The 7,091-nt window shown below is 50.3% G+C and overlaps 1 protein-coding gene across 1 annotated transcript in view; it reads left to right on the plus strand.

Moving 5' to 3' along the window:
* The window catches only part of NRBP2 (nuclear receptor binding protein 2), a 36,208-nt gene that overhangs the window by 19,108 nt on the left and 10,009 nt on the right, over positions 1-7,091 (plus strand). The window lies entirely within an intron of this gene.

Below are 7,091 nucleotides of genomic sequence, written 5' to 3' on the forward strand. Positions count from 1 at the left end.
TTCATTCATAATTGAGGATATAGTATACATACCAGGTCCTCAATTATGTACAAACACTCAGCGATCACTGATCACTGAGTGCTTGTACCCGTTCTCCTTTATGACACACACTGTCATTGGAGGCTGCAAGAGGAGAGCCCAGCCTCCTGTGACAGCGCTGGCTGTCTCCGCCCCCACACCGCTCTGCTGCACTGTGATAGGCGGCCGAGTGGTGTGGGAGGAAAGACACCGGCCGCTCACAGCGCTCGTCCCGCAGCGCTCGGCCGGCTGTCATTTTCTCTCTGATTCCTTTCATCCCCGCTGGGCACTGCTCTGTATCCCAGCGCGGATGAAAGGAATCACGGCCGCGCCGACAAAACGGCAGAAAAATGTCACTTTCGGCATTTAGCCGAAAGTGCCATTTTCGGCCGGCGCCCCCCCTTCACTTTTCGCCCGGGGCCCGCGCCCCTGCTGCACCCCCGGTTGTTACGCCACTGCTCCCGTGACCCTTAGGAGAACTATGGGGAAAAGCCCTGACCCCATAGTTCTCCTTTTAAGCATTGTGAGATCTCAAACATGACTGGACGCAGAGGAATTGTAATTGATATGTATGATGAGATACTGCCAGTAGCAGTTTGTGCGATGTGGAGCTCCACTCCTGGAAGAATCCTACTATACATTACATATATATTACTATGTATCCCCTTTATTTGGGTCTGGCCATATATCAGATCATGCATTGATGAAGGGGGAGTGTCTGAACCCCTGAAACACGTTGGGTTTCTATTTATTGACTATTGGATAAAAGAACACTCTGTCACCCATTGGCGTGGCTCTCTGACTGCTTTTAGTACATCTGAACTGTCTCTTTAGTGCAGCCTTCCTTCTAAAATACTTTACCTTCCATCCTCATCCCACCAACCCTTGCTGTGCAGCGTCATACAGCCTTTGCATTGCGGGGGGGTCCTCTTCCTACTGAGTATGCGCACCTCAGCCCTATTCATTCCAATGGGTGAGCCGTACTCTGCTGAATGACCGGAGGACGCCATAAGTACGGCTCACCCATAGGAATGAATAGGGCCGAGGTGCACATGCACAGTAGGAATAGGGACAGTAGGAACGGGAGACAATTTCATTGCAAAGGCTGTGGGGGCCCGGGGAGGGCCACACAGTGAAGAGTGCTTGAGCGTGGAGGAAGGTAACTATGTCACCAGACAGGCTACATTCAGGAAGGAGGGGGGGAGGGGGAGTTAAAGGAAAACTGTGCTATAGATACCATTATCCCTGAAGTATTTTTGTATTGACTGTCATGTTGTTCCAAGCTTGCTCTCCCACATTCCACATTTGTCCTGCAGGGCAGGGTGACAGTGTCTCCTTAAATTCCACCCCACCCCACCTATACTCATCTTACCGGCACACTCTCACAGCCACTTGATGCTTTGCAGCCGACCCTAAAATCCCGGGTAATGTGACAGCACTAGGGACATACACTCCACCACTATATTCATCATTTACCAGCAACCTAAAGATCTCTCTGATTGTCCATTTTTACTGAGGTCGCTGAGCCCTGACGAAGGGGGTGTGCTGTGAGACCTCCAAAACGTGTTGCCTGTTTATAAAGGGGGTGTGCTGTGAGCCCCCCAAAACGCGGTGGCTGTTTATAAAGGGGGTGTGCTGTGACCCCCCCCCCTCCCCCAAAGGCGGAGGCTGTTTCTGAAGGGGGGTTACTGAAAGTCCCTGAAATGCGGTGGCTGTTTATGAAGGGGGTGTGCTGTGAGCCCCCTGCAACGTGGTGGCTGTTTATGAAGGGGGTGTGCTGTGAGACCCCCGAAACGTGGTGTCCGTTTATGAAGGGGGTGTGCTGTGAGCCCCCCAAAACACGTGGCTCTTTATTATTATTATTATACAGGATTTATATAGCGCCAATAGTTTGTGCAGCGCTTTACAATATAAGGAAGACATTACAGTCACAATACAATATAAGACAAGCTGGTAAGGAGGGCCCTGCCCCTAAGGGCTTACAATCTAAGAGGGAAGTGATACATGAGGAGGGATCTGCGCGGGGATGATTGTTTGAGAAAGTGATTGTTCAGTGGTTAGGGTGAGGTGGGATAGGCTTACCTGAAGAGATGAGTCTTAAGGGATCGCCTAAAGGCAGTCAGTGTGGGAGATAGACGGACAGGTTGGGGTAGAGAGTTCCATAGGATGGGAGACACTCTAGTGAAGTCCTGGAGGCGAGCATGGGAGGAGTTGATGAGGGAGCTGGAAAGCAGGAGGTCTTGGGAAGAGAGGAGGGGACGGTTAGGGTGATGCTTTGAGACCAGGTTGGAGAAATAGCCGGGGGCAGAGTTGTGGATGGCTTTGTACGCGGTTGTTAATATTTTGAATTTTATCCTTTTGGGCTATAGGAAGCCAGTGGAGGGATCGGCAGAGAGGGGCGGGTGATGGAAGCCAGTGCCGGGATTGGCAGAGGGGGGTGGGTGATGGAAGCCAGTGCAGGGAGAGGTTTGGATGAGAGTGTGTTAATGAGAGTGACAAAATAAGTCTGTTTGGCAGCACGGAGGGGGGCGTTATATTTTAGGAGGGCAGCTTTATACAAGGTGAAATCTTGCAGAGATCTAGTTTTCCGCCACAGTCGTTCAAGAGCGCGACTATGTCTTTTTAGATGTCTGGTTTCTTTTGTTTGCCACGGTTGTAGTGGACGTGGTCTAAGTCTGCGTGTAGTGAGGGGAGCCAAAGTGTCTAGGGAGGATGAAAGTGAGCTGTTGAAGACAGGAATAGCCAGGGCAGGGCAGGGCAGGGGTGAGATCTTGTCATAGAGGTAGTCAGTAGCAGAGTAGAGAAGAGAAGGGTCGAGGTGGCGGAGGTTTCTCCGGGTGACAGTGTGACGTGTAGGGGGAGTCCGTGTTGGGGACAGGGTGAGGGTGAAACTGACAAGGTTGTGGTCAGAGAGGGGGAAAGGGGGGCTGGAGAGGTTGCAAGGAGTGCATAGGTGGGAGAAAACAAGATCTAGTATGTTAACATCAGAGTGAGTAGGAGTGTCTGACCATTGTGTTAGATCAAAAGAAGAGGTGTGCTGTGACCCCCCTTAAAACGCGGTGGCTGTTTATGAAAGGGGTGTGCTGTGAGCCCCCTTAAAACGCGGTGGCTGTTTATGAAAGGGGTGTGCTGTGAGCCCCCCCCAAAGGCGGTGGTTGTTTCTGAAGGGGGGTTACAGAGAGTTGCTGAAACGCAGTGGCTGTTTATGAAGGGGGTGTGCTGTGAGCCCCCCAAAACGCAGTGGCTGTTTATGAAGGGGGTGTACTGTAAGCCCCCTGAAACGCGGTGGCTGTTTATGAAGGGAGTGTGCTGTGAGCCCCCCGAAACGAGGTGGCTGCTAATGATGGGGGGGTGCTGTGAGCCCACCAAAACGCGGTGGCTGTTTATGAAGGGGGTGTGCTGAGAGCCCACCAAAGCACGGTGGCTGTTTCTAAAGGGGGGTTGCTGAGAGTCCCTGGAATGCGGTGGCTCTTTTATGTGATGTTGCTAAGGGACCATTGAGGTATTTTGGACTCTTTACCCATTTGGCGCTCCTGCTGTATTCTTATACTTTGTAGAAACACTGTCACTGCAGTGAGCAAAGTAACAACGTCTCTTCAATAACTGCTGGGATAAGATGTCGGCCACACAGGGGGCGCGTTTCTTTTAATGAGCCTGCGGACCTTTAGGCCAGCGTTGTGTTCTGTAGGAAGAAGAACCTTTGTATGTGATCAGCAAATACAATTAGAAACAAAGTGACATTTCTGGAACCTGAACACTGATACAAATATTTACATTGCACTGATCATTGAGCACTGACTGACTGACTGACTGACTGACTGACTGACTGACTGACGGGTGAACATGAAACGTGTGTCTGTCCTCTCCCTGTATTTGGCGGACGGGAAGAGTTCCAGATTTTGGGATATTTGTTTGGGATTGAACATGTGATCCTCTGTTGTGGCTGCGGATTTTGGCACATGGGACCCCGGCACTCCGTGTGGAAAGGAGCCCGCACAGCTATTCTTGTCTGATTTCCAGCCCAGGACCTTTCTTGGCATAAACAAAATCTTCCAGATTCATCCCGCACATTCCGTTCCTTTCACGTTTCCTGAATGTGACATTTCCTTTTCTTTATGACGCCGCAGGTTTGTTCCCTGCAGATGAGGTTTATTCTGATTATAGTTAATTCTGTGCCTTCTCTGGTGTGCTGTCCTTATACCTTCTCCTCACTGTCCCACCACCAGCTTTACTTCTCACTGCCCCACTGCTACCCTTACTCCTTCTCACTGCTACCCTTACTCCTTCCCCCTGCTACCCTTACTCCTTCTCACTGCTACCCTTACTCCTTCTCACTGCTACCCTTACTCCTTCTCACTGCTACCCTTACTCCTTCTCACTGCTACCCTTACTCCTTCTCACTGCTACCCTTACTCCTTCTCACTGCTACCCTTACTCCTGCTCACTGCCCCACTGCTACCCTTACTCCTGCTCACTGCTACCCTTACTCCTCCTCCTTATTGCCCCAGTGCGGCCCTTAGTCCTCCACCTCACTTTCCCACTGCTACCCTTACTCCTTCTCACTGCCCCACTGCTACCCTTACTCCTCCTCCTTATTGCCCCAGTGCTGCCCTTAGTCTTCCACCTTACTTTCCCACTGCTACCCTTACTCCTTCTCACTGCCCCACTGCTACCCTTACTCCTCCTCCTTATTGCCCCAGTGCTGCCCTTAGTCTTCCACCTTACTTTCCCACTGCTATCCTTACTCCACATACAGCGTCTCTTTGTTGTATTGTTACCGTCCGTCTCCATTTCCCAGGGACAATCCCTATTTTGAGAAACAATTGTTCCCAGTGCTGCCCCCCCCCCATGATAAATTTAGAATAAAACCGTTCTGTTTTCATTACACATCTTCTTTAAGTCCCGGTGATGTCATCATTGGTCTCTGTGCTTCTCTATGCATGCACGCAGATCATGGATGATGGGATCATGAAGACTCACTGAACAACACGGGGCTCACTAAAAGACACGGGGTCCCTGGGTGACAGAGGATGCTTGGGAAGCTCTGGAGTAACAGGAGGACACAGGGTGCTCTGGAGTGATGGGGGTGACACGGGATACACAGGGTGCTTTGGAGTCATAGGGGGTCACAGGGTCTCTGTGTTTCTCTGTGCAATGCAGGCAGATCATGGCTGGTGGGAAGGTGGCCTCAGTACTCCTCAAGAGTCCTCAGCCCTGATATAAGCAGTAGGAGGAGTTATGCAAATATCTACATGCCCTGATGGGTGGGTGTTAGTTTGGAGGAGTGGGTGTTCCTAGGCTACATTTGCATGAAGACCACCCTAGGTAACGCCCACATGTGGTGCTGAGCCTCCGTGATTGAAAGAACTGAATCCAATGAATGAAAAGGTCGGGACCGGGGACAGTCAGGCCGGAGGCAGAAAGGGCTGGAAGATGCTGGACGTCCTCCAGCCAGGAAATGAGGCGGGCTCCATCTTACTTGGTGCAGCTACTAATGTACATTGTGAGAAGCTCCCAGTGTGCAGTATAATCAGAGGAAGCCATTTCAGTCCAGGGGAGGAGCCGGTACCACTGTGCAAGACTGAAGGGAAGGTCAGAGTTCAAATTTAAATATATCTTTTCATATGCATTACTTCTGTGCAATGCTCTGCAGATCTATCACTGGGTTTATGGTAGGAGATAGGTGGCACAGGGTGATGCTCTGCAGATCTATCACTGGGTTTATGGTAGGAGATAGGTGGCACAGGGTGATGCTCTGCAGATCTATCACTGGGTTTATTGTAGGAGATAGTTGGCACAGGGTGATGCTCTGCAGATCTATCACTGGGTTTATGGTAGGAGATAGGTGGCACGGGGCGATGGTCTGCAGATGTATCACTAGGTGCATGGTAGGATATAAGTGGCAAAGGGTGATAATCTGCAGATGTATCACTGGGTTTATGGTAGGAGATAGGTGGCACGGGGTGATGCTCTGCAGATGTATCACTGGGTTTAAAGGGTGATGCTCTGCAGATCTATCACTGGGTTTATTGTAGGAGATAGTTGGCACAGGGTGATGCTCTGCAGATCTATCACTGGGTTTATTGTAGGAGATAGTTGGCACAGGGTGATGCTCTGCAGATCTATCACTGGGTTTATGATTCTGTGCAATGCTCTGCAGATCTATCACTGGGTTTATGGTAGGAGATAGGTGGCACAGGGTGATGCTCTGCAGATCTATCACTGGGTTTATTGTAGGAGATAGTTGGCACAGGGTGATGCTCTGCAGATCTATCACTGGGTTTATGGTAGGAGATAGGTGGCACGGGGCGATGGTCTGCAGATGTATCACTAGGTGCATGGTAGGATATAAGTGGCAAAGGGTGATAATCTGCAGATGTATCACTGGGTTTATGGTAGGAGATAGGTGGCACGGGGTGATGCTCTGCAGATGTATCACTGGGTTTATGGTAGGAGATAGGTGGCACGGGCGATGGTCTGCAGATGTATTGTTAGGTTAATGGTAGGAGATAGGTCCCACAGGGTGATGGTCTGCAGATGTATCACTAGGTGCATGGTAGGATATAAGTGGCAAAGGGTGATAATCTGCAGATGTATCACTGGGTTTATGGTAGGAGATAGGCAGCACGGAGCGATGCTCTGCAGATATACCACTAGGTTTATAGTAAAAGGGGAGGGCACAGGGAGCAGTCACAGGGCGATGTTCTGCACATTCTGTCCTATGAGCAGTGTATGTCTTCACACGCCTCCAGTCAGCACATATCTTCCTCAGAAGGTGATTTACATTCAATATATATATATATATAGCCAGTCAGAGCACCAGACACGCCGCCGTCCAAAGACATAAGACGGAACTGTACGGGGCCCCCTGCAGTGCGAGAGGTGAACTACACCTGCTAATGGTGTCAGTCTAAAGAGGACTGGTCATAGTGTGAGATGACTGAATGATGCTGAATGAATAATATACAAAGTGACTGACACATGAGGAAGTCCTGTGTTATTGTTATCTGCACCCTTGGACAATAACTGCTTTCTACTGTCCAAATGCGCCCCACATCCCCCCTTCTCTCAGG

This window comes from Nanorana parkeri, unplaced genomic scaffold, assembly GCF_000935625.1.
Source record: "Nanorana parkeri isolate BGI_ZX_2015 unplaced genomic scaffold, ASM93562v1 scaffold588, whole genome shotgun sequence".
Classification (NCBI taxonomy): domain Eukaryota; kingdom Metazoa; phylum Chordata; class Amphibia; order Anura; family Dicroglossidae; genus Nanorana; species Nanorana parkeri.